The sequence below is a fragment of the Temnothorax curvispinosus genome, unplaced genomic scaffold, assembly GCF_003070985.1.
Source record: "Temnothorax curvispinosus isolate PA1 unplaced genomic scaffold, ASM307098v1 QBEX01008257.1, whole genome shotgun sequence".
NCBI classification, from domain to species: domain Eukaryota; kingdom Metazoa; phylum Arthropoda; class Insecta; order Hymenoptera; family Formicidae; genus Temnothorax; species Temnothorax curvispinosus.
The window spans coordinates 20,865-46,989 of NW_020218037.1; the positions used below are offsets into that span (position 1 = coordinate 20,865).

The 26,125-nt window shown below is 43.1% G+C and overlaps 1 long non-coding RNA gene across 1 annotated transcript in view; it reads left to right on the top strand.

Annotated features, from left to right (window-relative positions):
* The first annotated feature begins 590 nt into the window (after positions 1 to 590).
* Positions 591 to 26,125, top strand: part of LOC112457784 — a 75,039-nt gene continuing 49,504 nt past the window's right edge. Inside the window, exon 1 of the long non-coding RNA XR_003041150.1 lies at positions 591 to 2,724. This is a non-coding gene — a long non-coding RNA (uncharacterized LOC112457784). The remainder of the gene's footprint in view (positions 2,725 to 26,125) is intronic.

The window sequence follows — 26,125 nt, forward strand, 5'->3', positions numbered from 1 at the left end:
TACCCAAGACGGATGACGTGCCAAAAATAATAATCATCGAAGAAGAAAATCGAGACGTGTATGTAATTTGAGCAAAGATAACTTGTGTTAATTTTTGCATTGTCGCATAAAGTGTCACTTTAGTAATTTCTATCAGTATATTTAATAATTGACAAAACAGGGAGGAAACGTGCCTTGGAACTATCGCGGTGAGTCCGTTTTATTGCGTACGAAAAGGTTTCTACCGTCCACCTTCATATTTTCCTGGCGCGGATTCGTTAAATTTTCAAACCTAAGCTTCAGCTATCTATTCATCAATCATGATCGCGCATGCTGGGGATCAATTACGCAGCGAGAGGCGCGAACGGACGCCGTTTCTCTTTCTCTCTCCCGCGGATTTCGATAGTATCATTGCTCCTGACGTCACCGCAGCGTTTAATGAGCGGCTACCAGAGAGTAGTTCTCTCCCCACATCCTCCCTACCCGCGCGGGTGATCGCAACCAGAGGGAGACGGAGCGAATGGTGGCGACGGTGGAGGGGGCGTAGGGAGAGCGAGAAAGACAGAGAGGAAGGGGAGAGAGGTAGTATCGTGTCGGACGCTGGACGAGGCGCACGCTCGATGCGAGACAGCGCGTGCTTTCATGCGTGCGGAGATCGGAGGAAGCGGCACCAGGACTACGGTCAGTCCTGGACGTCCACGTCGTCCTGGTCGTCGTAGGCGTCACCGCGATCTGTCCCCGCGGCTGCCCGAGACCAGTTCAGAAAGTGGTTACGGACGTTGTGGTGCTCAGCCACCGCCGCCGCGGCCGCTGCCGATGCCGCCGACCACGCGGCACACGCACGCACGTACACACGCGTGATAAGCGCGTGAGTGCGACAGAGACGAACGGCTACCGAGAGCGACCGACCGCGGACGAGGACCCACGATCGTAGCTCGAGGCGTCCTGGCGCGCAGCCGATTGGTCGACTATCCGAGGAAGTGGTCACCGCCGACAGGGTTCAGACCGGGTCGCCACGTGAGTCGAGTGCAGCATCGCGAGACAGAATAGCGCGCGCGAAATCTCGATCTTTTGGAGGACTCGCGAGAATTCCTTCCACTTTGGGACAAAAAGACTGAAGATCGACCTCGGCAGTTGATGTTTCAGTGATCGAAGAGGGACGTCACGGGTCGCGGGAATCAACCGTGATCCGAAAGTGTCCTGGTGTGCGGTACCAAACGCGCGCGAACTTGGAGAACGCGATGAGATCGCTCGAAGAGACTTTCAGATTAGGAATAACGCGTTTTACAATTCGGACGGAAGGTCACGCTATTTCGGAGCAGTGTGGGTCTTCTACTTCCGACGATGTTCGTTGTAGAAGAGAGAAATCGTATTAACGAAGATCTCGCAACGTTTCCATTAAAACGGAATTAACAGAAATTGTGTGATCAAGAGAGGAACTTATGAACATATCGTCAAACTCACGTGACTTCGATTACTTGCCGAGTCACGTTCGTGATAGAGAGGCGGAGTTGTGTCTTTAAAGACTTTGATACGCCAACTAATCCTGAGGATTATGAAAAGTCGTTTCGAGCATTTGCACGTTTCGAGAGATCGAATCAGACTGTTCTCGTATTCTTTCCTGCTTTGCAGTACTAAAACTTAGCATATTTATATATTATTCGTGTACAGATAGTTAACAGCAAACGACCGATTTATCAATCGGCGTTTTCCCGAAAGTTTCAAGTTAGAACGAGGAACGCAAATGTAACGCTGATTGACGCTCCGACTTCGCCATCGATTTACTTAATTTTTGACACGGTCCAAGGAGACCGACACGTTGACGTTGCCGCGCTCGCCACGTGAGTGATCGATCGCGACCTAGGGCAACGCTGCGCACGCCGTTCCCCTTGTCGAGTTTGACATTTCGAGCGAAGCTCGAAGAAGCGCGTACGGCATCGCTCTTTGATTCAACCGGAAGCGAACTCGCACTACGAGTTTCCGGCGAAGATGGAAGATCAATTCGGCGAGAGTAATCGAGGATCGAAGAACGAGACTCGGGTCGATACGGTACGCGCGCTGTCTTCGTGAATGAGCCATTTGCTTCGAGTTAATTTCTATTTCGTGATCGCCGATACTTGTCGAGAGACGATATAATCGCGCGGTGCTGAAATAAACGCGCGCAAGAAACTTACCGCGGATTTCGCGAAGTTGGGACGACGAAGAACCCGCACGCCTCGCGTAAAGGTTGCACGGTGAAACTCAAAATGCGACGAATGATTATATCGTTAACTTGGATTATCAACGCGCGGTGAGCGTAGAAACGATTTACCGGGGTGATTATTGTCCGAGCGCGCACGGAACGAACATTTTGCAAGGATCTCGCAAGTGTCGCGAGATGTTGACACGAGTTCCGGTCCGCATGACAGCCGAGATCGCGAATCTTGAGAACGTTAGCAACTTCTCTAACGGGGGAAAAACCGCGGGAATTGCATCGCCAAATACGCGTTGTCCGCGATTAATCGAGACGATGATACGTCAAGGACCGCAGTGACACGGTGAACTCGTCGGTGAGAATCAGAGGGTGGAGGAGGAAAGTAAAAAGGTGGTGCGTGCTTCGAGGAAGTAACGAGAAACTCCGACCGCGAGAGAGGTGTAGCGGGCATTTAAAGACTGTCGCAACTTGGATCAAGTTGGATTCGTGTCTCTAGCATGTCGCCCTTTCCTCTTGGGATTTCGATATTTTCGCGATACTCTCCTTCTGAGGTGAGCAATGGAAAGACAAATACGATGTATCTATAAGTCGCCGATTTTTGCGGAGCGTTTAATAATCTGAATAATTAATGCACAAATCAAATACACAGAGTACAATACAATACGAAGATACACCTATGTACATGACTTTTCTACTTTTAGAAATATAGGTGAAGAGAGAAAAACGAATCACACAAACCTCGAAGCAAATCAGTTGAACCAAATCTTGAATTCAATTTTAGTTTTAAATCTAATTCTAGTCATTTTTTCGAGATACATCTTAATTGAATGAAAATAATGAAGAAATAAAATGATCAAGATAGCACTGAATGTGTATTATACATTGAGGTCACTCCACATTTAACCAACTAATCTAAGGAACCAGTAAAAACTAACCACGAGAATGACCGAAAAACATATTTTGCTCGAAAAAGTGCCCGATACTTTTTATTGATCGCAACACTATAATTAGGACAATTCGCGCAATGCACCATTCCTCCCTCGAAACGGAGGAATAAACAATTTAAGACGCAGCGGAGTTTTGTCGACGGTAAACGCTGCTGAAATTGGCATTTACATCGACGGTTATTAATGACTCGCAAAATGATGGGTGCAGCACTCATAAACCCGGTGACTATACGATTGAAACGAAAATAAATCGTTAAATACAGAAAAGATGTAATGTTTCATATTTTCAGGCAGTAAAAGGGAACTTCTTCTGCAGGCTAAATAAAAGTGTTATCGTAAAACGTATCTCTGTCCTTTATCCTTTCCGCTAAAAAAAAAATGCAATTTTTCTGGCAAAATCGTGTAAACAATAACGTTACTCAGGCAATGTAGAGACGCTCTTTTTTTCTACTGTCGCTGATTCTGCTTATCATTCTCGCTCTGAATGAACAGCGCGAATGCATTCCGTGCCAACGCGGTGTTGGCATTAGTGTCACTCAGTGGCTGCCAGAAACGTCCATAGTGCATTAACTACTGTAAAGACCGTCTAGAATAATTTGTGCATAATGTAGAAATAAACAACGCATAAAGTACCGCGTTGTACAATGGCAAATGAAAAATTACGTTGCCACTTATTCTTCTGACACTTTTCACATTAAGCATATTGTGTTATTTTTCATGAAATACAAGATTTATTAAAATTTAACGAATTGTAAAAAAAAGTTATCTCGTTGGAACTGTTGAAAACGTAAAGGGACCGTGATCGATAAAAGCAGACCACTATATTTGCTATCCAAAAGTTTTGCATGCGCAGATGACTCTCCAAGTTTCCTTAAATAATAATATCTACTCAAAATATTCTTATTTAAAAAAAATCGAATCTGGCAACATTGCGTGTTCTCGCGCGAACGTCGCGCTCTAATCGTCGTCGGCCGGTAAGCGAGCGAATTAATGACAGACCGGAAGCGGCGTTTAATTAAAGTACGCACGTCCGGCAGAGACGTTTTCACGAGGCTCGGTTGCTTGCCCGGCCGTTGCGCAATTTCGAAGGGAAGAACAATAAATTATCGCGCGGTATGCACTAATAAATCTGAATTTTTTAATACGCGTCGTCACTTAGCGAGTTGAGTCCCGTGGAATCGACTGCGTCATCGAACTACCGTGGCATTGTTGTAATGATTATGTAATAGGTGCTAATAGTGCACTCACGCGTTCATTTGTACAATAGTATAATTGCCGCGGATGCTTCTCAAAGCAGGATATAATCGTTATATACTATTATGTATAATTCTATAAAGCTGAAAAATGATGTCCGTCTCGACAGCGATAAATGTAGGCGGTCAATATAAAAAATCAGTACTTTTTATTTATTTTATATATTTTATATGTTAATTTCAATTTGCGTGATATATTTACGAACAATAATTTTAAATTTTAAACATCTCTAAATAAAAGTTTTATAATATTTTGGATATATTTAAGAAACGAAGGAAGGCAAAGGCGTTCAAAGAAATTTTATACGTTAAATTGTTGCGTACCTAAAAAGTTTTCGTTTTATGCCGAATATATAAATGTACATGTCACATGAATATGTTCGGCCTTTATGATTCACCAATATTCACGCTCAGAAATAGCGCAAGTCAAAATTGCCGCTTCGCTGACGATCGCGTCTAAAAACGACACAAATTTACTACTGAAAAATTAATCGCCGGTACTGCCAACGCGCGACTCATTTTGATCGCGTCGCCGTGAATAACGGGACCAGACTTTTTCATGGAGTGAAACATGAGCGATTGCTCACAGTGTTAATGACTTCTACGAATGCCGGTCGTGCTTAAGTTATTAGCAATTAGTTCACGGTGAATTCTGAGGTTGAGATTTCTTCACAAATTTGGTTACTTCACAAATTTGACGGACATCAACGTCAAACATATCGCGCAAAAAATAATACATTGATAAGTACGATCAGAGTTTTTCTCGTAATTACAATAATTACATACGTGCATATCTTGGTATTTGACTTATTGATTATACAAGATATTTTAAATGTGGTTCACGCGAATATTTTCAAAATTTGTCTTTCCGCGTTAAACGGACGAAGAAGATTCGTATAATTAATTAATTTGACATCACTCATTAAAATACTCCTTATAACTAAGTTCCGATGAGATATTTCTGTAACAGTTCGAAGTTTTGAATAACACACATATACACATGCGTCCATTCATCTTTACCACGTAGTCCGATAGAAACCCCGAAATAGCGACCTCATTTCTTTGAGAGACTGTTTTTTCTAGTGGCACTCGCGGAAGATCTCGACGCGAGAGGCGTAAGATCGAACGATTGAAAGTCACGAGAGCGATCGTTGTTTTGAAGAAACGTGATGCCAGGTGATCCGGCAAAAACCGATGAACTCGGTACGGCCGAAAGTCACGGCGGTGGAGGAGAGAGAAAGCGATTTCTACGGATCATAATAAACGGACGAGCCGGGCCGGTCGGGTGCAAATGATTTTATTGCTAAGTGTGTTACAGCGGGAATTAACGACCCAGCAATTATTCCGTCGTTTGGCTTTTTATGCGCGAGCGATTCCTGTGGGAAAGCAGGCGCGAACGGCGCGCGCGGAAGTGCACCGCGCCTCGCGATCGTTACAATGTAACAGATTCGTAGAAATCGTTGTCCAATTAGTGTCGACGGATCGCCGGACGTCGCGGAAGGGCAGTTTCACCCTTTTCAATTACTGAATTTTGGAAATTTTGTAATTCGTTTCCTTCGTTTTGTTCGTCCCTTCGCGTAGCTCGTATATTGTCGAAGCTATATATATTTTGTAATACGTATAAATACGAAGAATTTTTATAACGTTTAAAGTAATAAAACATTTTCGTTAGAGGTAAACCTATAAATTGTTCCTCATAAAACTCGATTTCAATACGACTACATCTTATATGATGAAATCTAAAAATTGTATACCATAAATACACTTCTTAATTTTCGCGAAAGTTGATTGCATGTATTTCGCAGATTGGAACACGCGCTTTTTTAGAATGTTATCCAACATCCCGTTAATTATCTCGGCGCGCGGCCGCTTATTACAACAAAAACTGGCGCGTTTAGTTAATAAAGTAAGCCTATATATCAGATATATAAAATTTTACCTCGAAGACATACACATTTATCTATATACATTGTGGAAATCAATGGAAATCAATGCGTGCAACACGACATATCGTTTTGCATTCGACGCAAATGGTCTTTGTAACACGCAAAGCATTAATTACACTCTTACGGACTATTTTGTATCTCGTAAGAACTAATTATACTCTTGTGCCCAGGTTTGTGTTGGTCGGCCGGCGCGATTGATAAACAGTTCCCACGTTCTCATTATGTCTCTCATTAATGTTTTGCCGATGTTGAATTGCTAAATAACACTTTCAACGAATGTTCATACAGTTTTGTCATTACGCGGATCTACCCGCACGCTTGGTTTGATTTTGTATAAGAATTATACATATGTAGATCGGTGCAGGGTATCAGGATTTCCTTCAATTATACGATAACATAACCAATTAGGAATGATAAATTACATTTCTTTAATCTTTTCTTGATCTCTAGAGAGCCTTTCACGTACGTCGCTTAGAAGTTTTTAATTATACGCTAAAGAGGACCTTGATGAACTGCTCGCAAGTGTTGTTTAGGATTAATCGACCATTGCCAGTTCTAAGCCAGCTATGGATCATTTTTATCATAGTAAAACACAGTAAATTTCCAACTTGTTGGCAACAAGTGTCCCGGCGTGTTATACAGCACGCACGGCTTAAGTTTCAGCCGCGGACGTACCGAATTTCCGCCGCACCTGTTGCAAAACGTTTCGAATTTGCCAACGAGCAGTACTTTCCACGCGCGGTACCGCAGTTCGGTTTAATTTCGGGAATTATATCCCTCGTGTGCGCGCGCGCGTGTCGCGCCGCGTCTCGCAGCTTCGTCGTCTCTATTTTTAAATATTATCGCCGCATTCTCGGCACATCCTCTCCTACCCTTGCCTCCACCGCCGATCTCGTATTCCAGTCCTCGCGATTTGCCTTGTTTCTTTTTCTTCGCTGATCGAAATTAATCGCGGTCTATGGATCGACGCTTTGCGGTGACCGCGCCAACCTTCTATTTTTACCTCGCGATTCTCTTTCTCTCTCTCCCTTTCCTTTCTCTCTTTCTACTTCTCGTCGGCTGAAATAAAATTCACGCGCGAATAAAACGACCGAGAGGCTAACGCTTTAGAAGATGGACTATTCGTCCGTTCGTTGTTTTAATCATCTTACGATAACGTTTGATAATGGATTTCGATCACAATGACGATCGACCATCGCGACTTTTACGAGTAATCAGATACGTGAATTGTGGACACGCGGGAGCCTTAGCGTTAACGGAGAACATAAAAATGTTTAGGAGGACGAAGTTAAAAAAGACGACGCGCAACCTTGAACTCACGCTGTGATCGTTCGCAAGCTAGTTTACTCTGTTCTAGTTTCGAACGATTTTTATGATTTTCGTGTGGATTTACAGCGGCGAGAATCACGATTTTCCATTGCGCTTCTCCCAGCGCGATGACCGCCGTCCTTCGTGCGATGCAGCCCAATGACGCATAATTATGACTGACGAAGCGTCTTATTCGCGCTACATGCCGTAATCGTCTCCCCGTCAATTAACACCGCGCCAAACCCGTGCCCGACTTCATTACGCCACCTTTGAATAATGCGCGCATATGAGACAGAAAGAGGAGAGAAAGAGAGAGAAAGCAGAATATCATGTCGCATTCGTTTGAGTAATGTTTTTTCTGGAATCGCTCTCCCGTCTCGCAGCCTCGGCCTCGCTCCAGATAATCCAGATAGTCCTCAAAACGTTCGACAGTCTTTAATTCCCATCGGTCGCGGCAGCGCGATCGTTTTTTTTTTCCAGGAATACCAAGAGCTCGATCGTCGGCCGGGACAGGAAAGATAATCGATTCGTTCAGTATACCAGGAAATCAATTGCAAGACGTTTAATTACTGCACGGAGGTCGCGTAATTGCGGGATCCTGGTCTTTGCGTTTCACTAATTATACGTACGTGATGTCATTTGGAAAAAGAGCGCGTTATGTCTTTCCATATGTAACTGCGTTAGATTGTTAAAGATGATATCAACATGCTGAAACAAATTTAATATACAAATATCATATTTTTCTTTTCCTTGGTTTGGAGATTTTTAGCAGACATGTTTTTTTAACGCTAGATAATCGATTCGACGTCGCGACGATCCAGCACTCGTGGACGCGGATTTTACGAGCGATATCCTCGGCCTCGTTAACTCTCATCCAGTCAGCTGGCAGCGTCCCCGAGAGCAGAGAGTTCTGGCAAAATGAGTTCTAAGTAACTCCGTGCCTGCCGTTTATTAATCGAACGTTTTAAGATGTTCACGAGGTCAAAATATTATCGACAAGAGAGAAAGAGATATTGATATCGGTTCCCATTATATTTCATCGCGTATTTTTTATCGACATGCTCGTTGATATTAATCCCTAAGTGCCCCCGGTGGATTTTCTGAACTCTGCAGGTGTGCTTCGCTGTCGATAAACTCAATTTAAATTTGACAGGGTGCTATCCGTTCTCCAAGCGCTTGAAAAAAGATAAATAGAAAAATGTGATGCAAAATTTAATTCATTCTTGGACACATCGTCCTGTATACCTATACGTAACCGTTTAAATATCTGTGAATTATATATTTTCTGCAATATGTATTAACTAATATTCCTTAGATACCGAGTCGCCTGCGGTAAATATTAAAAGACTGGAGAATCTGTTATACGTTCTCATATATGTAGGTTTGGAATAGAATATACGTTGCACTTTACATAGATCATGAATTTAAAAACCATTTTAAGAGCAAATTTGTAGAATGCGGCTCGAAATAGAATCTAGAACTCGCTAAACACGAGTTGATAGCTCTCACAGAGCGACACTAGTGACAGACGTTTATTTAATAATTTATCCCGTTTAAATAATTTATATACATATAAATTATTGTGGTCCATTATGGTTAAATATTGATGACAGCACTGAAGATATTATAAAACGTTTATACCTTTTTTTCATGAGTGAAAATATATTTGTTTCACACTTACATCATCTTATTGCTCCTATAAAATTATGGCAATGCACATAAATACATGCAATCGACAGACGGAAGTAGGAAGTGTAACGGATCATAATCGGAGCGGTGACTAGAAATGTATCACGCGGTTTGTTAACGAAAAATTTGATTGTCAGTTACGAGATAGCTGAGCGATAGCGACGCCGAGGGTGCTTAGGAACTGGCGAGAACGATGGTCGATTTTATAACGCGAAACGGCGCGCCACATCGACTGCCCAAGCGAAAATTGAACGCTATTAATACTTCAAATAATAGTCCGAATGCATTACGCAACCGAATAGAGAGCTATTAAATGCGGAATGCGTGGCAAAACGAGATAATGGCGAAACTATCAATCCGTCGTTAAAGATGAAAAATGTGACTCCAGTTAGGAAATGGCGGTCACAAATAATAGGATCGTAATAGTGTCCACGCGAAAAAGTTCGCTGCGAATAGACGATCGTTTCATGTCGCTCAAACGCGAAACGAATACACTTCGATGACAATAAAAAATTTACGTTCCCATTATTTCGTTATTACATTGTGTCCCGCTAGTCGATGTTATTGAGTTATTCAAACATCTGACACGCGAACGAATATTATGCTACAATTTTCGACAAATGCAACCAACAAAAGCAAGGAAGAACAGATACTTATAATTGGAATTGGCAAACGAGGATATGTCACCGTTGACATAACTTGTACTTCTCATTGAAGTTACATGGATACGTTACGTGAGAATAGCAATCATATTAACGTAGACTGCGAATTTTATTTTTGTACCAACGGTGATGCGCGAAACATAATTTTTAAATATTACGTCAAGTTATATTCCCCAAGAGCTTTGATTGTTTTTTCAAATTTGATTTCATCATAAACGGTTGATTTTAGCTTTTACGGATAATTTTAGTCCAACAATAACTATATTCGCAATATGTAATTTGAACGAAAAATAGGTTGCCAACTTTGCACTTATAAACCACGAATCGATAAATCGCATAACAATTAAACATTCATCGAGTATTTCATACTTTGCAAATTCTTTTATTCTTTTTCGAGAAACTGAAAATATTTTGTATCGGGCTCACATTCATAAGGATGTATTTGCTCGTTTAAGTCGTCTCAGAAATTAAATGCTGAAATATCGCTATATTCCCACGAATCACCCGGTATAACCCGCACGAGCTTGGCTTAATTATCGGTTTGGAGAGCGCAACAACTCGCGCGACACTCGTGGCCGGACAATTAACGGGCCGAGTGTTTACAATCTAGCGCTTAGCGACGGCAAGTGGCAATCAAGCCGGCCAATTAATCGGCGGTCTGGCCCAGCGGACGTTCTGCTGCTTAAATTCCTTAATTTGCGACGATTATGCGCGAACGGGGTAATTAAACTCGTGGCGCGGCGCGTCCTTACGATGCCGAAGGTGTCCCTACGGCGAAATATAGATCGGGCGGTCTCCTTATGCGCCGCAAGCGCGAGGATATCGCGATCGCGAGATATCACGCCGGGCCGGGCCCTTCTAATTGATGGGGGGAAGGGAGCTTAATTCGACGTGAACCAAACGATCGCGATGTAAACGGCCCGTTTACCTGTCCGCCCTTCTTTTTTATAATAACGACATCAGCAGGCCCGAAGATGCGTATAATGCCGTTTCGCGAAACACCGGTTCGTATAATATTTATTTAATATTAGAGGAATCGCATCTCTAAATATGCAAATTCTCGCGTTAATTTGCTTTGGCCGCATTGCGAGTAGCAGTTTATATCACGCTCTTTTTTGTGATAGCAGTTGTTAATGAATGCGCAAAAAATATTTTTATGTGACTATTTAAATCACATTGTTAACTATGCCTTATTGACATTCGAAATAACTTTTTCTTTTGCACGTGCTCTTTCATCTTGCTAGTGTCATCTCGAAATTCTGAGTTGTAACTGTCTACAAATTGTTCCTTTAATTTTCTATAATGATAGAGAGAGGCCTCAACACGCCCTTAGCGAGCATTCTTACGAAGCATACGTATACGTTGAATAAGATGGCAATAGCCGCGATAAATTATTCCTTAGCGATAGCGCGTTATAGTATCACTTTCGAGATCGTTTCTGTGTAGGTCGGGTCGGCCCGCAGTTATATAGGTTTTTAATCTACACCGTGTCTCGAGCAAGTCATCAGCCGATCGCATTAACCTTCGAGAGCGGAGGAGTCAAACATTACCGGGCTAAGAACACGTTCTTATCCTCATTGTTCCAGCGCCGTGGCTCAGAGCAACGGGGCAAGAGTAATTGAACATCAGATTCAACTGGCAAGTGTACGTCATTAATTGGTCGTTTTTGATCCGGCCTCCTATTATTATGGTTACGGCCATCGTAGATCACGTGCGAAGGGGATACGGTATCGGTGTGCGGCGCGCGAAGGAATACGTGCACCGCAAATTACGGAGTGCTCTCTCGCGAGAAAGTTTATCAACTTAGATTAAACCCTTCTCAATCCTGAAATCCGAGATTCGAGATTCCTCAGCTTTACATTCCGTTTCGCGATCCCTCTTAGATCCGTAAGTTCGGGAAATTCCTATATTGAGGACTCGCCAGACCTTGAGCGCCGTTAATTTTTAATTTTAAACAGCGTAACGCAATTATTAACTGTTTCTTATATACGTAAAAACAATTTAACGATTTAAATCTTTTTATACAAAAATCCTGTTTATTTTATTAAAATTCTATGTACAGATATTTAATATTGTGCATTTGCCTTATAAATACGTTTATATTCTTCGAAAGTAAATATCGATTCTTTAGATTTTATTTAGATTTCAGACTCGTTAGATTTTAGAATCTTTAGTTCTTGTATTATATAACAAGACATTTAAGATATTATCAGATTGAAAATTCTAAATAGTACGAATCCCTGAGAATTGTCTGTCTGATGTCCAGAAAAGGATTAAGAAAAAGATTAGAACAATTTAGAATAAAAGACCATGCGTGCTGCATGTTAAAGGAGAGAAAGAGAGAACGAAGTGTCGCTCGAGACAGCCGGATGCACGCTGCTCGTCCGGGCAATTAATAATTAATAGCCCATGGCATCGAGGGGAGGGGACGGGAGGGACATTCCTTTAATTAATCGAGGCTACGTGGCTGCGCGCGAACGCTAATTACAATTTATAATTAAGCAGCTTAACTTTGCGAGGCTCCGAACGGCGGCTGGACCCAGCTACGTGCAATTAATATGATTAATCGTTCCGCGAATTGTCGGGGCCTGGGCCCCCGACACCGGCTCTCTCGCCTCGGCACACATAGCATTCGCATTTAAAATCGCCCGTTGCGATCTCCAACTTCCCTCGACCGTGCCATGATATCAACTTTCGAAACGTCGCGGAAAAAAAAATCGTGGCAGGCAGCCTCCGAAACATTGTCGAGTTTTAGGAGCCTTAAACCTTTTTTACTGTTTCAGGTTTGTAATCTTTTTGACTACGTGCGAATATTTATTTATTTTCCATTTTTGGATATTTTATCGAAATAAATATTTTTTCTATTATTATTTAAAGTGTTAATTTCGATACATTTCTCACGATTTTCCATTTCACGAGTCGTCCATTTTACGAACAGGCCAATAACACGGACGTTACGTCACGATTGATTTCGCTGCGTCTCCCTCTTTGATTTAATATCGCATTCTTCGAGGGCCGCGAGTGCTCGATTTTTTTTCGTCGGGATATACAGGCGTCTCTGATTTAGGGAACTTTCTCCTCCACTTGTGCAACGAGGTGGAGCACCGACGCGCGTTTTATGACGCGAACTGGCGCGCGAGATTTACGATGTTTCCAGATACTTTATTATTTACTTTGAGAGATTCATTTACAGATTGCATTGAGACGTTTCCTGCGACGCGAGTTCCTTCATGGCATAACATATCATGGCGCGCGCGCGCGCGCGCGTGTTTGTCCACGATGTCGTCGATATTTTATGAGACGATCGCGAATAATTCCCGTCATGGAATAGATAAGCGTGACTTTAGATTAATGTTAACTATTGATATCGGACGGCAATTAAATTCTCTAGGAGAATATAGGTACGGGAATTGCGAACGTCATTGATAAAATTGCCTCGCGCAGTGGGTAATATTTTTCAAATATGAAAATGATATTTTACTCAGATATGCATAGAAAGACATCTTACGCGATACGAAGGATATATTGGCCGATAACGGCAACGGGAGAAACATCAATTATAGCAATCTGATACGTGAAAAATATCTGATCTCCGTACCTGGTTAATTAATCGCGGCAGCCGAATGATAGTATTAATTTCTTATAACGCCACACACTTGCAACTTGGCCGAATTACTCGCAACGTGCAAAAAAGTATCTTTATGTGCGATCATATTATACCATCAATTATCGCCTCGCGATCCACATCCGGTTGTGTCTGCGCGGATTCAAGCAGTCATGAATCTCATCCCCACAGTTAAAACAACATTATTTCACGAAGAACATAAACTTCTTCTTCGGCACCGGTAAGCACGCGCATTATCATATGTTAAGAAACATAGAACCGAAAGAGATTAAGGATGTCTGGAACGTTACCGTAAGTCGCAACGTTTCGGTATGTCGTTTTTCTATCTCATTGTGCTGCAAAATTGCTGATCCAACCTCTCGACGAACTAAGCATCAAACGATGAATCTACGAGGTATCGTGGAAAATAAGAAGGGACATTAGTGTGTAAATGAGGGGTTATACGAGGGAGAGAGAAAAATCGGGGTGGAAGGGTGGTCGGCGAAAAACAACCTTCGCTCGATATTAATAAGAAATCGTTCGTTTCTGCTGTCTAATGAAGGTACGTAGAGCAGAGGATGCGCGTGTGCGTGCGTGCGTGCTTGCGAAATAACGCACACGTACGCCTGTACACGCAGCCACAATAGTCTGACGGGAGTGGGTCTATAGCGCCGGAGGAAGAGGGTTCGGGGCTGATTGTGTTTCTCCGAATCAATATCATTAATGTAATACAGCAGAGTGTGCTTGATGAAGGCGCGACTACGCCGCTCGGGAAAATCCACAGCACTTCCCTAATCGGAGCTACCATCGATCGGGCGCATAGCAGAGATCCGCGTTCCGCTTCCGGTGTTCCGCTTCTGCCACGGGTGTTCTGTTTTCCGCGAGTTGTCGGGAGAATTCTCGGCAGTGGCAGGCGAAAGACGTGGGCGACTCACGCGAAGCGGAAATATTTGACAAAAGAAAAACGTTGTGTTCACTGTACTTTTTTATACTTTTCGACAAACGTCTACAAGCTTTCTATTTTGAGGGGGATTTATGAATATTAATTACTTTTTTGCTATCTTTATCAATACACTGCATATTAAATTAATTTTATTTTAATGAAAATATAATTTATACTTCCGGGATTTTTTTTTACAAATTATAATTGCCCTTAACGCCAATTTTCAATTTTGAATCCAAAGTAAGGTGAATTGAGTAATTCTATAACAGATATATCTTTCTTTTCTATTCAGGCGAATAGATTGTCGTAACAGTGGAAAATCTATATTGCACAGTGAAGGTACTTTTTGATCTTATAATAGTTCACGGTATAATGTATTATAATTTATTCGTAACAGGCATATGATGTTTTAGGTGTACCAGTTATTAATTATAGATCTGTACGATTACTGCTCGCAGTAATTACCGTTCTATCGTTTTTAGTCCGGTTACAACACCTTATAAATGAATCGGCTTTGTGATTAAGCCGTGACTCAGTATTCATAATCACGTTCTGTGTCGAATGCTTGACACACCGATAAGCCGGTTGTCAATGGCCGACAAAAAAGTTCGATTTTAGATAACTACGCGCTTTGTTCATCACGGTCGTGATTAGAGTGTAGATTAGAAGCGAGCGTATGCTAGTGGCGGCTTAATGTTGATACTCATAACGTATGTAAAACACGACGGCACGATGACAGCTACGTTGTCAATGACCTATGCAAAAGTCTTCATTTCAAATGTTATTGTGCTTATAGGAAATAAATGTGCACGTAGAAAACGCGGTTAAATATGCTTCTCACTTCTTTTAATGATTATGACAATAGTGATGGCTAATTTTGTAAAATGTTCTACGATTCTCTTTAATGCCATGTATAGAAAAGAAAAATATAAAGAAACACACTCTCCTTACTTATGGAATAAGCATATAACTAAACAACTTGTTTAATAATATAGGGATTTAGATAAAATATAGAGTATTGTATATGTGATATATTAATTATCTTTTATTAGCGACAAATGATACAGATGCCACATTTTCATTTATGGCTTCATTCACCCCCGCTCGTGATTAGAGTGCAAACGCATATTAGCGCGGTCACTTGTATCTGGTGTTCTCGTCACGCTTTATCGTGACGGAGGCGCGAGGACGTTTCTTAGGTATGTAATTCATGAAAAGAATATTCAATGGAATTGCTCGGGCATTGGCAATGGATATGTCCGACGTGCACCACATTGCAATTTACGGCGATCTAATCGCGGCTAAAGTTCAGGGTCGTGCAGCCTCGGGCTCTCGCAGCACGGATCATGCATTGATCAATATCAGAAAAAACTAAATTTTTATCTTCGCATCTTCCGGCTGCGATTCAGTTTCTCGCGGTCTCTGCGAAGATCATCTGCATAATACAATGTGGCAATGCTCCATCCTCCAAGCAATCGAATAGCGTTTGTTATTTTTGAGACTGCATTTTGCGATGATATAAAGAAACTGTAAGAGAGAAAATATTTTATTTTTTTATAATTATCTTTTTTAATAGAAAAATGATAGCATATTCTCCACAAATTTTGTTAAATAGTATAGATAAAAATTGTTTACATAGTTTTTAATTAATTTAAAAATTGGAAGTCTTTCGTATTTTTTTCTTTTTTTGCTGAAGGAAGGTATTTGCCTTGTTACTTTACTTGCATGTCATAGTGTTTATATCATCGATATATTAAATTGTGGAAAATATAATATCATGTCATTTGGACCTAGTTACAAAGCTATCGGATTACTTTCAAAACCAGTTCACACGTCTGACTATTCAATTTTTATTTCCTGAATCAAATGTTCGTGTCTCGTATCCTCGTATCTCGTATTCCATCGTAGAGCGACCGTCATGATAGATTCCGCTAGGTATACATAGCACAGAACACGAGCACGCTCTTCAGAATTGGCCGATCGGTAGCTCGTGCGTCTTTGGGGAAGAAGCGGCGACATATAAAGAACGAAAGATAAAAAGAAGTATATATTATCGTTGAATATTCGCGAAAGAACGTGACATCGCGTTTAAGGTCTTTCCAAAAAATGTGTTTGAACAGCTCTGAGTGAATCATAAGTTCATCGTATACGGAGTAACTTAGAATTTTCAATTTTAACTTTAACAAGTTTATTAATGAAATTTGCATCGATTTTTTCTTGAGTAACACCTTAAAGAAATGTTTTATTTTTATCAAATTCTTTTAACATTTAGATAATGAATTTTGATATATTCTGCATAAATTTTACGTTTCACTTGAGGAAAATTTTTTCTGAACGAAGGGAAAAATTGGCACGTAGAACTGCAGAATCAAAAGTAGAACCAGAACGATCTTTAGTTAACATAACTACGTTCAATAGGTCAAATCTCCTTTGAGAAAGATTAACTTTTCTCCGCGATATTAACTTCCGTTGAAGCTGTCGGCGCTACAGTGAAATTTTCCAGGGGATTATTAGCGGGGCTCGCGCTGCATCGACCGTGCGTAGAACGTCGCGGGTGCGACCTTCGTGATACCTCCGTCTCCTTTCTACGAGGGACAGTGTGGCACCTTCGGCCAGGTCGGTGTGAGTTAATTAGAGGCCACTGTGTATACGTACGTCGCTCCCGTCTCTTTCGTCCCCCTGTCGTCCACCTTTTTCAGCGTGGTAGTCCTCGGCAGAGCGTAGTACGAGAACGGAGGAACCCTCGTAAGGGCCTCGCCCTGGTGGGGGTGTCGCGGTAATATCCAGTACGTGCTACAGGTCGACCGCTTATTAAAAACATCGAGCCTCGACTAAGCGCGTCCCTTTCTACCCTTAGGGCACGAACACAATACGCGCGAGCTCACGAACGATCGCGAGCGCGCGCAGACACAAGCGTATACAACACGTGGACGCAACACACACGTACACGCGCGGCAAGTGTACTGTAACCCGAAAGAATGTTGCCACCACTCGCCCTTGCACACGGGCTAAACTCGCAGCTTATTACGTCCCTGGCAGCCAGGCACGGGGATTATTAACTTTCGCAATTTTACGCACGGGCCCCCGATATTGTAGACCCGCAATCCTTGTCTATTTAAATTTGCACGATCCTCCCGCCCGACGTTGCACGGAGCGGTTTCTCCGCGGAATTGTTGCGTCCTAGTGCAATCTCGCAGCCGGGGCTAATATGGGTATGTACGACGCCTCACGTGACTCGCATTGCTGGTATTTACTGGAAGTTATGAGAGTGGAGTTAATCCGCGAGTTATGACTTTTATATTTAATCAACCTTTACACATTGACAATATATATATTTCACAAGGATATTTATCGTTATCTTAGTTTTTAAATCTAAACTTGAGAAAAATATTCAATTTACAGCGTTAAGCCCTTACCTTAAAGTTAAATCTAATATTTATTAATTCGAGAATTGGGAATAACGAATAAATTCCTCTTGAAAAGTGTATCTGGAATATTGCTATTTCTAGAATATTGTAAAATATTTATACTTCCTTGGGATATAAATACTCAATCTGTTATAGATATCAGATTCCTGTAATTTTCAATCGAACATGTTATAAATCAACCAGTTTAATATTTATGCACCTATCAGTATGGAAGAGATGAGAGAGGGGAACGCGATAAATCGCTATAATGATCGCTGGGTCGAGTTTGATGTGTCGCGCAGTTACCCTTCTATTGCGGTAAATACCTGTACTGCAGGAAATTGTTGCAGTGTAGCATGTCACGGTTGCAGGTGCAATTACTGTTATCTGCGTTTGTAATCGTACGTACGCCGCACCGGCGCTTTTCACAGAACAATAGAAACGCGGCCGCGGGACTTATTTATCACGCACCACGCTGTAAATTTGCGCCTACTGAGATCAATTTGTTCGACGAAACGAACCTCTAACCGATTGCCTCCCTCGCATCCATTTCGCAGATTACTTTTGCCCCTTTCTTCGTCCGCAACGACGTTTCTGCCTAGCGCAAACAATCGGCTTCTCGGTATTACGTGGTAGACGCAAAATTACAGCGGACCTGTAATTGTGCCATTCGAGTTGATAATTGTCCGGCTTCGTACCGATTTCAGCGCCGGCAACAGCCTAGGCTTGATAGTTACGGTCGAGTAATGTTCTCGAAATACATAGTTTATGATCTGCAATAAAAAAAGTACATTTGTCAGTAATGCATGGTAGAATGTGTGTATAACGCGATATAATCAAGTGAAATGCGAACTAAGGAAAGACAGCGAAACTTAATTTTTTTTTTGTTTTTTTAATAAACACGTACGAGTCTTGTATTTTATTATTCATAAGTTTACAGGAAAACAATTTTACTTTTTTTTTATATTGACAATCCTCGATCTTCCAAATATTATTATAGGTGAAAAGTTAAATAAATTAAAATTAGAAATATAATAGTAAAATGCACAGTCGCATTAATACTTACATATTGGTAAAATTCTCGAGAAACAAGATTTTATAGCTCGTGTGCGTCGTATAGGGTTCGCTTCGAAGAGTAAAGAGTCTTGTTGAGTTTCGAGGAGTTACGAGCTTGGCGACGTTCGTTTCTCTGTCGTGACAACGCCTTCGGTAATGTCGCGTCTCCGCAGGGGGTTGGTAGAGTTAACGAGACGTCATAAGGGCCGGAGCATAATTGCGTCAAAGACGTATAACGGGAGTAATCGCACGCCGGCGTAGTCGACTGCAACGAGTCTCACGAGGAGCAGAACGAAGGAGCACAGACGTTTCGTCAGTAACGGGAGGGAGGGAGAGACGTAGGCCGAGACAAGAGTGCGTCTCCTAGGGGCATGAAACAGAATTAAGGAGAGAAATAGTGCGACGGGGGAAACTGGGGGAAACTGGCCCGTCACGGGGGCTCGCCCCGACGACGGTTACACACACACACACACACAACCACGCGACACGCGAAGGGAGAGCCGTGGTACACGCGTTGATGACCGAGACTCGTCCCTAATTGCGCCTGATGACACCGTGTCCTCGGGGGTGGAACCGCAGAGCACCCTCCAGGCTTCTTTCCCCGACCGCCGCGCCGTCGACGCTGACCCGACGACGAACCCTCCGCCACGACACGACCGGGGAAAAGTCTGTGCTCGGCCGGGACATGTGTCGTGCTCAAGCATCCGGAAAAGCACACCGGGTTATCTAGGATCCGGACCAAAATACACGGCACACACCGAAGGGCTCCTCGCGCTTCTCTTTCGCTCATCTTCTTCTCTTTTTTTCCCCTTTTTCCTCGATAGATTCGCGAAGGCGATGATCTCGTCGTCTTTACCTATAAGAACTCTTCTATTACACAGACCACGAAATTAAATCTTTTTATACACAAGAATTTTTGATTACTGAGAATTTACTCATCTTATATCATTATTCATTAATAATAAAATTTGATGATTCGAATTTACATATTTTATCCGTGCGATATGGAAGCTGATTATTTGCGAGTAAATGTGACATTATTTAAATGCAGTACTAAGACACAAGAGTTGGCGACATTAGGTTGATAAATGCAGAGTGCCTAATAAAAGATTCTGTTTGACGAGAACACGTGCTATACCTAACGACTGGCAGGTATCATTATTCTCTTCAAAGAGAAATATTATTGAAGAAGAATATTCAACTATTCTTAACGCTGCTAGCTTTGAACAAAAGCGAGTAAAAGGCTTGTGACATAATGGAAAATAATCGTAATTGAGGATATTTGCCGCGAATGGAAGGAAAAAGATTTCTATTAGACATGTATCTTTGTGAATTTTGCTTCGATCGCGTTTTTCACTGTAACTCAGGTAGGTACTTTGCAAGTAGGTACTGGCATAACGTCTATTTTATTCCCTTCATTTTTGTGAGATACGAGGAAAATATGTTTTTAAACTGAAATGTTACTTACCGATACTTTTTTCGATATCTAAATGTTAAATTGTTCCAATTTTCCTCTGAATACGACTACGATACGTAATAATTCGGCATCGATCGATTAACTGGCGGTCAGTCTTGGCATTGAATCGGGAATGAGAGTCTCGCGGAGGAGCGATGCACCGAAACGGAGATAGAACGTCGACCGGGCACGTTATGAATATATTATATCTCCGGCTCCAAGGGATGCTGGCACATGCGCCGACTAGGTGGCTCCACCCTGTCCCCCGCCGGGACACTGTCTTCCTCTCGCTTCACCCTTGGCCTCCCGGAATCCTCCCGCTTCTGCTTGCACTAATTATACATGCGCTAACCAACCCACCTCCAATGAGGCCCGACCTGTCGCCCTCTCTGCCGAGAGGGTTGAACCACTCCTGTCCTCCCCGCCCGGAGGCTGGGTGGAGCGTGGACCTGCTCTCGGTGTCTACCATGAGCCTCACTTTGCTTAATTACACGGAGGCGTTAACTAACTTTCGCCCACCCATGCTTTGCAACCCTTTGCTTCCCCAGGAAAGGGAACCGCCGCTCGTTGATTGGCTCCTACGTTCCAGTAACGCCAATTACATCGGAGAAACGTCTGTCCTGAATGATTAATTGTGCAAATTACCATGGCACTTGTACTTGAGGTGATTTGAATATCGCGGTACGCTTATCTTCACATGTCTAATCGTGATAGCACAACGTAATATGCAGTTGTATAAAAATATATTTTATAGAGAGTACCGCTTTTTTATTACATAGCTTTTAACATATAAAAATATAAGATAATTTATTTTCAAACATTAACATCAATATTATTTGTAAGATTGGCATTTACTACTTTATAACTGTAATGATTAAAGTCTCATTAATTCTTAGAACCATCAGAAGTAATTGCGCAAATTAAGTTTTCGTGGATCTCTTAAGCGATAAAGTTTTACTATTACTATTATTAACATCTCTTGCCATATGTATGACACATCATCATCTAGTTTCTACTTGAAATCGCTATTGTACTCGAATATCTTGCATCTGAAATCCATCTGCCAATTGGCTGCCTTCTCGACTAATTTCACGAAGTCTGTCTGGAAAAAGCGGACGCCGCTCTTATTATAATTTTAACTACTAGTTTACATTATTCTCGTCACGTTTGTCTCGTCACACCGACCTAATTCTTGACCACGAATGAGTTCCCGCAATTTCTACGAATCCGAGAGAAACTCGTAGGTTAATACTCAGAACATATGTAATCGTACTCAATTCGAAATGGTTAAATGTGGTTTATAGTCGTGGAATGATTAAAAAAAGCCAAAAATATGTATATGTAGATACAGCATTTTTAACATTTATATAATAGAAACAGGAAAAAAGAAATTTATATCTTTATTGAAAAAATGAATATGCGAGAAAACATGATAGAAGTGGAAATGAATTGTAATACCTAAAGTATTAAGTCACCGTATCTATAGGTTTTTAACATATTTTCTATTATCAATATCTTTTTAAAAGAGTAATATTTGTGCTGTGCAATTGTGCATGCATTAATTACCCTCAATCGCTTATTTCACTCGTATCACTTTTCACCTTTATCTCAATACTTATATTCGCGGGACAGATATCCGTCTCCGGAAATATTTTTAATAGACATTGCGCAAGAAGTAACGATCACGCAACATCCAATTTACGACAGTACCACGCGCGGGCTGCCGAGATAGAACATTTCCCCGCTCCAGCTTGCCTCTCGTTTCCATGGTGGAAATGACCGAGACGTAGCTGCGCAACGTCGGGGCAACGGGATAAATAAAAAGCGGGTGAAGACGAGGAGAGCAAGCCGGCGTAAACACACGGCACGAGAAAGAAAGACAAAGGGAAACGCGATGACGGAGGAGGGGGGCGGGAAGACGGAGAACGTTGAAACGGAGGGTGACGGTAGAGCGGAGGGCGAGGGATCGAACCTCTTTTCCCTTCGCGGAAGAGGCCAGGAGAGTGCCGCGAAACGCGGATTCGACAAATCGAAGTGTGTGCCCCCTCGAAGTGTGCGCGGACGGGGAGGTAGCGAGGGGGATAGGCGACTAGCGGGGTAAAACGAGGGTTCGCGGGAGACACGACTGTGCGGGATGAAATAAGAGAGAGAAAGAGGGAGAGAAAGGGAGAGATAGCGTGGGTGGCGGTGTGTATGCCGCCTTCGACGCGCAGGCCCTATGCAAAATAGCGGGGCTGGTGGGGTGGCGGAGCCGTTGGAGACCCCCCGGAGCCGTGCGACGGGGCAAACAACCCCTTAGTTCTGCCGTAGTAGCGGTCGCAGACGCCCCCACCACGTGTGCGTGTCGCGCGAGACGCCTCTCGTCGTCGCCGTCGCCGTCGTCGTCGTCGCCGTCCTCGTTGTCGTCGTCGCCGCCGACCGTCGTCGACCGTCGTCGTATGTCGTCGTCGACGGTAGCGCCGCTTCCGACCAGAAGTCCGTTCGGACCCCCGATTTGTTTGCCTTTTTTTTTATGAGGAGATCCCCCCGCGTAGCGCCATTGGGCCTCATACCAGTCAATTATCGGAGCCCGCGGCTTTGAAATCTTAAGTGAAGACTAGTGTAAACGTGTGATACCGGAAGCGAGATCCCGCAATACGTGCGCGAACGAAGGGACATCCTTGACGAAGGATGTGCGGCGTTATGGGTAACCGGAGTCGCCGGCAGATTCGACTCTGAGCGAAAACGAGGTAAAATTAAAGTGAATTAAAAGAATTAAGCAAATCGCTGATCTTTCGATTCGAATTGGACATGAATTCAGTCTGCTCATGAATTCTCTCGCGGCTCGCTTGCTCGAGAATTGCGTTGGCGCGATTCAAGTTCATTGCAAGAATCAGATTGATCCGAAATCGATGATGTCGCGCCGAGTCGTCAAGTCAGTTCTTACCTTGCTTCGCGAAGCTAGAGAGTTATTTGTCGTGATGTGTTTCTGCGAATATTGCAACGTTTTGCACACATAAAGAGCTTCGAATTCGTGAGGAGTGTGAAGCGTTATACTGAGATTAGCGATAATCCAAACGACCGCTAGAGCGGCGATCTGAATTACTAGTTTGGTATCGCGGCGGTATCGCTGCAGGATTTCGCTAATCGAGCCAACGAGGAAAAATATCGTGAGGAACGCGCTTGATGCGCAACGCGAGCGAACTCAGGAGTCTTATAGCGCGTGCAATTTCCATTTTTTTTAATTGCTCGTAAACTGTGCGCACTCATGCATACTCACGCGATATACCCACGAAAGAAAAATAGAATCGCCGCGTCGTTCAGAACGGGCAATTAGCTACACGGCGTAATTAATACGCTCGACCGTGCTCATAAATTCTAATCGGAGACGTTATTATCGTCCTTCAATCCTTGAATCCTCGATGGTCTGTCCCGGGAGCCTCACAATTCGGCCTTATACAATTGGGCGACTGACGACAGCGAACTCGGAAACGAGTAGGTATCCGAGGCAGAGAGGATCCAAGGGACGAGAAGAAGCGAGTGAATGACGGGCACGCGCGGGAGGAGGATAAAAGTTTAAAAATAGGTAGAGACGTGGTTGATTAATCGCCGATCAATTAACAGCCCGCGAGGCTCGAAGGCGGCTGGCGTTACGTCATCCGACTCGCAGCTCGGCAAGGCTCTCTCATTAATTAGTTATTAACGGCGCGCCGCGGTAATTACAGATGCAAATTGGTCCCAGTCTACGATCTACGCCCGTTATTATTTCCACGGCGATTTCGCAATCCCGCCGCCGCGCCGCGCTATCCCGCCGCCCTCGCCCCGCCGCGCCACCCAACTCGGCGCGAGAACGCCGCCGCGCCGTAGCGTCGTGAAAAAGTGCACGAAGGTGGAAGGTCGAGGTAAAGACGAATCGTCTTGGGACGGATCGAACAAGTCGGAGTCGCGGATTCAAGCGCCGAGCGTCCCTTCGAGAGAAAGAGAGACAGCCGGTTTTCTCTCCCTCTCTCTCCATTTCTCCTTCTCTTTCTCTCTGACCATCTGGCGTAACGAGCGCGTGCGAACAATTCGGTGGACATTTCAGGAAATTATTTACGACGCGAGAATGTGCACGAGGTGAGACGTGCGTCGATAAAACCCGACGATCGTCTCTTTATCGCGCTTATGTAAACTATATACGGTAATACGCATATATCTTTCTCTCTTTCTCCCGGCATTTAATATTTTAGCGAAGTAAAGGAGAACCCTTCGATGTTTACTGCTGAATCTTCCACGAGGGACGGGGGAAGAAAGGTATAAATTAAATGGAAATTCCAGAATGGGAGAGAGACGAATCGCTTTCGCGCGACGACTTTGCCGTTTAACGCGAACTCGCGGCGAAGTCGCGCCTCGAAACGGTCGTTCGAGAAATTATTCGCTGCCCAGGATTATTTAAGACCCGCGCGCTTTCTTGAATAATGTGTAACTCGATGAGCCGAAACTGCGGCACGGTTCGAGGCGGGATCCATCTTACGCTTATTGGCGGAATGCCAAAAAACACGTGCGCGATGATGGGGTATACCGCGGTAAAAGATGTATCGCGTCCGCTCGTATCGAGGATCCACCGACGCGTTTATTTCGAGAGACGCGCCTTTTGTTCCCTCCGCGTAACACGCGCGATTGTTCGCATTTCGATAAAAACGACGGCCGGCCCTGCCTCCACTGGCCGACTGCCATGAAAAAATAATGGCGAATAGAAGGATTGAATTTAAGATGAATCGCCCCGGTGACAAACCGAGTGTTGACTTACGATTTAGCGCTTGACCTTTGGAAAACAAGATTCTCCCCTTAATGTCGTAATCACTTCTACAAACAACTCGTAGATTTATCTTGAGCTAACAGAGCTCTCTCTGTCTCTCTAGCTAATTATTTCTCTATTAATTACTTTAACGTATCGAAGATACCGATGCAGGCTTATATAATTCTATTTTAAACTTCACAAAAAATTAATGAGATTTAAACGAACGTTGTAATACATATTCTCACAACTTGTATACATTATTGTGCACAATTTGACATTTCTAAATCTGTCACGATACTCACGTTAGATCTTTACAGCAAACGCAGCAGGAATGTAAAGCTTACCCACTTCGCTTTCCATTCCTCCGTCGTTTCGTTCTCTCGATCGCGTTCGTCGATCATCTTCTTCACGATCTACGATCGGTCGCGGCGCCGCTGCCTGACGTGAACGAGTCGCGCGATAATTACGATAAAACCGACGACGGCGCTGATCGAAGTTAATTATTCAACGCCACGCGCGCGCGCGCCCACGTCGTGTCCCACAAAGGGAAATGCCTCGAGGCGATAGCCCTTCGACGGATGGAATTTCGATGAAATGCACGTCGACTAATAGAGAACGATGGTACACTAGCCGACGCGATCAGAGTTTCACGGAAAACGAGATCGATCTGGGTCGATATCGTCATCGTAGCTTTCGATGATCGAAAGAGAATTTGTTCTATAAATGGAAAGTTCAATCGCTATTCACTTAGTGCTAAAACCTTTCGTATTTCACCATAGTAGTATTGTTGCTTTTTTCTTTAAATTTAGTTTCACAGTGAGTCAGTATTTTTAATATGTCAAGGGTCACGATATTAAATTTGATAAATAACATATGCGTTGGCATTGCATTTACATTAATCTAGAATAATATTTTGTATTGT